The sequence below is a fragment of the Rhincodon typus genome, unplaced genomic scaffold (genome assembly GCF_021869965.1).
Source record: "Rhincodon typus isolate 14 unplaced genomic scaffold, sRhiTyp1.1 hic_rhity00004953, whole genome shotgun sequence".
In the NCBI taxonomy this organism is placed as follows: domain Eukaryota; kingdom Metazoa; phylum Chordata; class Chondrichthyes; order Orectolobiformes; family Rhincodontidae; genus Rhincodon; species Rhincodon typus.
In genome coordinates this window covers 1-8,610 of record NW_025970591.1, presented here as the reverse complement: position 1 = coordinate 8,610, position 8,610 = coordinate 1, and the positions used below count along the sequence as shown (strand labels likewise).

At 41.2% G+C, this 8,610-nt stretch overlaps 1 long non-coding RNA gene across 1 annotated transcript; it reads right to left on the bottom strand.

The window, feature by feature from the left end:
* Positions 1–782: 782 nt before the first annotated feature.
* Positions 783–5,737, bottom strand: LOC125482006. Its single transcript, XR_007261520.1, has 2 exons — positions 5,686–5,737; positions 783–1,110 (listed from the first exon to the last, which is right to left on the bottom strand). It is a non-coding gene; the product is annotated as an uncharacterized LOC125482006 (long non-coding RNA).
* Positions 5,738–8,610: the final 2,873 nt, after the last annotated feature.

Genomic DNA, 8,610 nt, shown 5'->3' with positions numbered 1-8,610 from the left:
TCACAACTGGCTCACGCCTCATACCATTCCAACTTCTTTTATTTAATTACAGGACTCTAGTCTCAAAAACAACGACATCACACTCCATCTTAATGATGAATTCTAGCCTGTTGTGGTCACTCTTCCTTAAGAACACATGTTCAACTCGATTGTCAATTATTCCTTTCTCACTACCCAATACTCATCTGCTTTTTCAACGTATAATTGTACCATATACACGCTAAGAATTCCTCCTCTATCTTATTGCTACTGATGCTATCTGCTCAATTTATATGTCGGTTGAAGTCACCCATAATTACAGCCATAACTTTATGCCTTGTATCTCTAAATTCCATTCGAATGCCTTCCCAATATTATTGTAGCTTGGGTTCTATATACAATACTAATATCATTTTCTGTCCATTGGCGTTTCTGAGATCAACCCATAGAGATTCTACTTCACCACACCCTATATCCTGGCTCACATCATATTACTTTACTGTTTTAGTCAGCAGTTCTAGCCTAATCCTATTCCATTTCACCTGCCCAACCTATCCTCCTTGGACAACCCACTTATTCCAGGTTTCAATCTAGTGAACCTTTTCTGAACCACTTCGATTAAGCGTCCAGACGACCAAAACCTGCACGTGGTATTTGAGATTTGGTCTCTTCCCTTCCCTGTACAAATGAAGCAGAACATCCTCACATTGATGTTTAATTCCTGTGATAATAAAGCATACAGCCTATTGGCTTTCTGGATTAGACCGAGACCTTGCTCAATTGGATCAATGGGCTAAAAAGAGTGGCAGATTGAACTTTATTTGAGTAAATGTTTGTTTTATCCAAAATGGAATACTTCACATGGGCAGGACTTATATAATTAATAGTAGGGCCCTGGGTACTATTACAGAACAGAGAACCTAGGCTTTCAGGTACATTTGTCTTTGAAATTTGTTTCACAGGTGGACAGGGTGGTTAAGAAGGCATTCAGCACACTTGTCTTCATTGCTCAGGTCTTTGAGTACAGGAGTTAGGACGTCACGTTGGAGGTTGTAAAGAATGTTGGTGAGGACTCTCCTGGAATACTGTGTGCCATTCTGGTAGTCCCGTCATTGGAAGGATATTATTAAACTGGAGTGGGTTCAGAAAAAAAAAGGATGTTACTGGGAAAGAAGGGTTTGAGTTGTAAAAATAGGCTGGATAGGCTGGGACTTCATTCACCGGAAGGTAGGAGGTTGAGGCGTAACCTGAAAGAGGTTTATAAAAGCATGAGAGGCTTAGATAAGGTAAATAGCAAAGGTCTTATCCCTCAGATGGATGAGTTCAAAACTAGGAGGCATATTTTTTACGGTGAGAGAAGAAAGATTTAAAAAATGACATGAGGGGTAACTTTTCTTTTCTTTTTACATAGAGTGTGCTCAGTGTGTGGAATGAACTGCCAGATGAAATGGTAGGTGCAGGTACAGTTATAGTTACAATGTTTAAAAGAGATTTAGATAAGTACACAAATTCGAAAGGTTTGGAGTGATGTGGGCCAAATGCAGGAAGATGGGACTAGTTTAGTTTGGGATTGTGGTCAGAATGGAATAGTTGGACCATTGGGTCCGTTTCCATGCTGTATGACACCATGGTTACATGCTATATCTGCATACTAACTTTGTAACTCATACTTTATCCTCCACATCTCAGAATTCAGCAGTCATTCACCATTTAAGGAATATTCTGCTCTTGTTTCTGCTTCCTGCTAAAGTGAATGATTTCACATTTTCCTACATTATATGCCAATAAAAATATTTTGCCCGTACTAATGTTTCAGGTTTCATAAGCCGTAGGAAGGATAGAAAGGGGGGCAAAAGAACTGAGGGAGTGGCTTTTTTTTTATTGGGGAAAATATGCAGCAACTAGAAAAGATATTTCTGAAAAAAAAAATGTCCAGTGAAAATGTATGGGTTGAAATCAGAAATAAGAAAGGAATGATCATGTGGTGGGATTGTACTATGGGTCCCTCATTAGTCGGCGGAAATTGAGGAACAAATACGTAGAGAGATCTCAGATATATGAAAGAATGAAAAGGTTGTAGGAATCGGTGTTTTAATTTTCTAAACATTGACTGGAACTGCTACAGTGTTAAAGGTTTGGATGGTGAATAATTTGTTAACTGTGTTCAAGAATATTTTCTTTATTAATAAGTCAATGTTCCTACTAAAGAGAAAGAGAAAACTTGAGCTTCTCTTTGGTAATAAGGCACAGTAAGTGACAGAAGTGACTGTACAGGAGTACTTTGGGTCTGGTGATAATAACTCTGTCAGTCTTAAAACAGTTATGGAAAAGAATAAGCATTCCAGAAAAGGTGAAAGTATTTAATTGGAATAAGGCCAATTTTAATAGTATGCGACAAGAACTTTCAAAAGTTGAATGGAGTAGACTGCAGGTAAAGGGTCATCTGATAAGTGGGAGGTTTTCAGAAGCATGGTAACGAGAGTTCAGAATCATTATGTTCTTGTTAGAGTGAAAGGTAAGGCTGGTAGAATTAGACAACAATGGATGAAAAGGATATTCAGCTTTTAGTCAAGAATAAAAAACTAATCATCAATTAGATACAAACAACTGGGTTTAAATGAATCTTTTGAACAGTATAAACATTGTATAGGCATTCTTAAGTGGGAGATCAGGAAGGCAGGAGGGGGATATGAAATTGCCTTGATAGATAAGGTGACGGATAATGCAAAGATATACTACAAGTGCTTTAAGAGCAAGAAAGCAACGAGAGAGCGAGCATGGCTCTTTAAAGATTGAAGAGGTCATCTTGGCGTTGAACCTCAGGAGATGACAGGAATATTAAAGAGATATTAATATTTTGCATCAGTTTTTATGGTGGAGAAAGAAGTGGATGTTGGAGAATTCAGGGAAAGAAATGGTGTGTTTTGAAAACAGTTCACATGGACGTCTTCTAAAATATAAAGATGGATATCCTGTGGCACAGAAGATGGGGGAGGATTGTTAAATAAATATTTCTCCTCAGTGTTTAGTGACGAGAGAATCATGGATGCTACGGAAATACGGGCAACATGCGGGGATGTTTTGGACCACATACTTATTCTCAGAGAGGTGGTGTTTGCAGCCTTAAAGCGCATTAAGGTGGATAAGTTCCCTGGGCCTGATCAAATCCATCCTCGGACATTGTGGGAGGCGAGGGAAGAAATTGCAGAGGCCTTTGTAGAGATTTTTGCTTCAGCTTTAGCCACTGGTGAAGTTCCAGGAGACTGGAACAACATTAGCCATCATCCATTGTTTAAAGAAAGGTAGCAAAGATATGCCAGGGAACTGCAGGCCAGTGAGCCTGACAGCAGTGGTAGGCAAGTTATTGGAGAGGACAGTGAGGGACAGGATCAACCAACATTTGGATAGTCAAGGTCCGATTAAGGATTGTCAGGATGGGTTTGTGCGTGGGAAGTCACGTCTGACAAATCTTTCAGACTTTTTCTGAGAGGAAACCAAGAGCACAGGTGAAGGTACGGCAGTGATCTCATCTATGTGGACTTTAATAAGGCTTTTAACAAGGTCCTGCACGCAGTCTAGTCATGCAATTTAGGTCGCATGGGATCCAGGGAGAGCTAATGAATTGATTCGAAACTGACTCAATGGTAGGAAGCAGAGGGTGATGGTTGAAGGTTACTTCTCAGACTGGAAGCCTGTGGTGTGCCACAGGGGTCAGTGCTGGGACCTTTGTTATTTGTTATTTACATAAATCATCTGGATGCGAATATACAGGAATGATTATTAAGTTTGTGGATGATACAAAATTAGTAGGTATTGAGAGGGGAAGATTATCAGAAAATTGATCTCGATCAGTTGGGGAAGTAGGCTGAGGGTTGGCAAATGCAATTCAATACAGATAAGTGTGAGGTGTTGCACTTTGGAAAGTCAAACCAATGTAGGACTTATACAGTAAATGGTAAGGTCCTGAGGATTGTTGTGGAACAGAGGGACCCAGGAGAACAAGTACATGGTTCATTGAAAGTGGTGTCACAGGTGACAAGGGTGGAGGAGAAGGCATTTAGCATGCTGGCCTTCATCGGTTGAGGCATTGAGTGTAGTTGTTGGGACATTACGTTACACGTGTATAAGTCATTGGTGAGGCTGCACTGGAATACTGTGTACGGTTTTGGTCACCCTGTCACAGGAAAGACATAGTTAAACTGGGAAGTGTCAAAGAAGATTTACTAGGATGTTACCAGGACTAGTAGGTCCGAATTGTAGGGACAGGTTGGTCAGGGTAGGACTTTATTCCTTGGAACGTAGGAGAATGACGGAGTGACTTTATTGAAAAAAAAAACAAAAGAACTGCGGATGCTGTAAATCAGGAACAAAAATAAAGTTGCTGGAAAAGCTCAGCAAGTCTGGCAGCATCTGTGAAGGAGAAAACAGAGGTAACGTTTAGGTCCAGTGAACCTTCCTCAGTGACTTTATTGAGGTGTCTAAAATCATGAGGGGCAAAGATAGGATGAATGCATATCGGCTTTATCTCAGGGATGGGGAATTGAAAACGCGAGGTCATAGGTTTAAGGTGAAAGGGGAAAGATTTAAGAAGGACCTGAGGGGTAACTTCTTCATGCACAGAGTGGTGCATGTATGGAATGGGCTGCGAGAGAAAGTGGTTGAGGCTGGTACAATAGCAGCATTTAAAAGACATTTGGACAGGTACATGGATGGGAAGGATTGACAGGGAAGTGGACCAAATTCAGCAGTTGGTACTAGCTTAATGGATACCATAGCCAGCATGGACCAGTTTGGGAAAAAGGCTTTTTTGCATGCTGTATTACTCTATGACTCTAAATCTTACGACCTGTCTAGTGCATCCCAACGTGTTGTGGAAAGTTAAAGAGAAAACGTGGGGATGCTTGCACAAATATTTACGGGTGAGGTGCCAGATGACTGAAGAGTGGCTAATGTTGTGCCTTCATTTAAGGGACGTAAGGAGAAGCCTGTGAACTATAGGCATGTGAGTCTGACTTTGGTGGTGGATAAGTTGTTGGAGGCGATTGTGGAAGATAGCATTTGGCGAGGCAAGGAATGATTATGGATTTTCAGCATGGTTTTATGCAAGGGAAATCGTGGAAATAGTGTCTCACACATTTGATTGAGATTTTGATGAAGTAACCAAGATGATCGATGAGGGCAGAGCAGTAAGTATTGTTTTCCTGGACTTTCGTAAAGCTCTTGACAAGGTTCCACAAGGGGTAGACTAATCAGTGAAGTTAGCTTACATGGGATCTCGGGTGAGCTTGCCAGTTGGATAAAAAATTTGCTTGATGTCACAAGACAGGCGCCTAGTGTTCAGCAACGACCAGTGGCGTCCTGCAGGGATTGGTATTAAGTCTACTTTTGTTTGACATTTATATAAATGATTTTGATGAGAATACACAAGGTATGGTTAATACCTTTGCGGATGACACCAAAATGGGTGGCCTTGTGGACAGTGAAGAAGGTTACCTAAGATTTCAAAGAGATCTTAATCAATTGGGTCTATGGGTTATGTGGCAGATGGAGTTTAACTTGAATAAATGTGAGGTACTGTACTGTACTAAAACAAACAAGGATGCAGGACTTATACAATTAAAAGTAGACCCTTGCGTATTGTAGACCATAGAGACTTTAGGCTTTCGTTACCGAATTCTTTGAAATTTGCGTGTTTAGTATGCTTACCTTCATTGCTCAGACCATTGTGCAGAGAAGTTGGGATGTCATGTTGAGGTCGTACAGTCCGTTGGTAAGGCCTCTTCTGCAGGACTGTGTCCAATTCTGGTTGTCCTGTTGTCGCAATGATATTATTAAGCTGGAGAGAGTTCAAAGGTGGTTTACAGGGATGTTGCTGAGAATGGAGGGATTGAGTCATAAGGAGAGGCTTGGACTCCTTTCACAGGAATGTAGCATGTTGAGGTTGACCTTATAGAGGTTTGTGAAATTCAGGTGTCCTTTCTCTGGTGTGGGGATTTCAAGACCGGGAAGCATATTTTTAAATCGAATGGAATAACATTTATTGTCAAACGTACTCACATAAGTACAGAGAAAAGTTTACAAGTTGCCACTTGTGGCACCATCTCAGGTACAAAGGTACCTAGGTACAACACTACCCAGGGCCCTACCATTAATTGTTTAAGTCCTGCCCTTGAGGAGTATAGAGAAGGTGAATAGCAGATGTCTTTTCCCTCGGGTGGGGGATTTCGAGACTAGGGGCATATTTTTAAGGTGACAGATGAAAGATTGAGAAAAGGCACGAGGGACAACCTTTTTTTTTTGCAGAATGCGGTTCTTGCGTGGAATGAACTTCCAGAGGAAGTGGTGGGTACAGGTAAAGTTTACAACATTTAAAAGACGTTTGGATAATATGTAAATAAGAAATGTTCAGAGAGATATAGACAATGTGCAGGCAGATGGGACTACATTAGTTTTCGAAAATGGTCAGCATGGACTGGTTGGACCAATGGGTCTGCTTCCATGCTGTCAGACTCTATGACTCTGTGATTGAAACGACCAGAATACTGAGAGGACTGGATAGATGCACATGGAGATGTTTCGAAGAGCAGGAGAGACTCGAACCTGAGGGCACCGCTCTCAGCAAAGGGATGACCCTTCAGAACGGAGAAGAAGAAGAATTTCTTCAGCCAGACAGTGGTGATTCTGTGGAACTCAGTGTCACAGAAGGTTGTGGGGGCCAAGTAATTGAGTGTACTTGTGACTGGGATAAATACGTTCTTGATTGGTAAGAGGATCAACAGGACAAGGTAGGAGAATGGGTGTGAGAAACATATCAGTCACAATCAAATTGTGGAGCAGTCTTAGTGGGCCGAAATGCCTAATTCTGCTCCTCTGTCTTGTGCTCTTATAGTTATTATGGGTGACTTCAATCTGCATATAGGTTGAACAAATTGAATCAGCAACAATACCATACAGGAGAAATTCCTGGGCTGTGAAAGAGATGGTTTTCTAGATCAACATATTGAGTACCCAAAGAGAGGACAGACCATCCTCAATGGTGTATTGTGGAATAATCAGGGCTGGGTAAGCTCAGTTGGCTGGACAGCTGGTTTGTAATACAGAGTGACACCAGCAGCACCTGCTCACTTCCTGTACGAGCTGAGGTCACCATAAAGGTTCCACCATCTTAACCTTGCCCATTGACTGAGGCACGGTAACCCTGAGGTTAAAGCACCATTAGTCGTCTCTCTCTCTAGAAACAGAACAGTCTGACGATCTTCTGGGACCACATCAACTTTATTTCAAAATTTTAATTGTGTAATGAGAATGGATTAATTGGCAATCTAGCCGTGGAAAAGTGAAGACTTCTTCATGACAGAACTCTTCATGAAGATGGAGAGTGATAGAGATGATTCGGGAGGGACCAAAATCTAAAGAGAGGAAATTACAGTGTTATGAGGTGCATGCACGCTACAATAACTTGAGGAACTTAAGCTTTAAGGGGGTTGACAAATATTGAGAGAACACTTGGAGGAACTGCAACTGTTGTTCATTCTTGTCTGGCACAAAATAAAGAATGGGAAAGGCGACCCTGCCATGGCTAACCAGGGATATTAGGGATAGTACCAGATCCAAGGAAGACGTGTAAAAATTGGCTAAGGAGAGCAGCAGACCTGAAGACAGGGCGCAAATCAGATTTCAGCAAAAGAGGACTAAAGGATTGTCTAAGAAGGGGAAAATAAAGTCTCAGGGTAAACTTGTAGGAAACATAGAAACTAATTGTAAAAGCTCCAAAAGGGATATGAAGAGAAAAAAAAATAATGAAAACAAGTCCCTTACGATCAGAAACAGGGGAAGTTATAATGTGGAATAAAGCGATGGACGGACCAATTTACTATATATTTTGATTCTGTCATCACAAATGATGATATAAATAATATCACTAAAATGCTGGGGATCACATGACAGGGAGGAAGTGAGGAAATCAGTATTAGTAGGAAAATAATGTTGGGGAAATTGATGGGATTAAAAGCCAACAAATCCCAGCACCTCATAATATACGCCCCAGAATAGTTAACAAAGTTGCAGGAGAGACAGTGGATGCAATCAGAAACTAGGGGCTTGAATCTAAATTGAGGAAATTAATGGTCATCTTTCATAACGCTATAGACTCTGGAACAGTTCCCATGTATTGGAGGGGAGCTAATGTAAGCCCACTATGTAAAAAAGAGGAGGTAGAGAGAAAACATGGACTTATAGACCGGTGAGCCCAACCCTGGAAAACAGTAACAGAATTAGACAAAGTCAGAGTCAGTCAGCTTGGATTTAGAAAAGGGAAATGAGAAACAAGAACGGAGACCTGTTTGTCCTTGGACACAAGTCACTCAAAGTAAGCATGCAGGTAGAGGCAGGAAATGAAGGCAGCAAATGCTAGGTTGGCCTTCATAGCGAAAGGATTTGAGAACAGAAACAGGGATGACTTGCTGAAATTGTACAGGGTCTTAGTCAGACCACACCTGGAGCATTGTGTGCAGTTTTGGAATACTGATGTGACTAAGGATGTTCTGGCTATGGAGGCTGTCCAATTAAGGTTTACCAGACTGAATCCTGGGATGGCAGGACCGATGTATTATGACAGAATAGATCAGACAG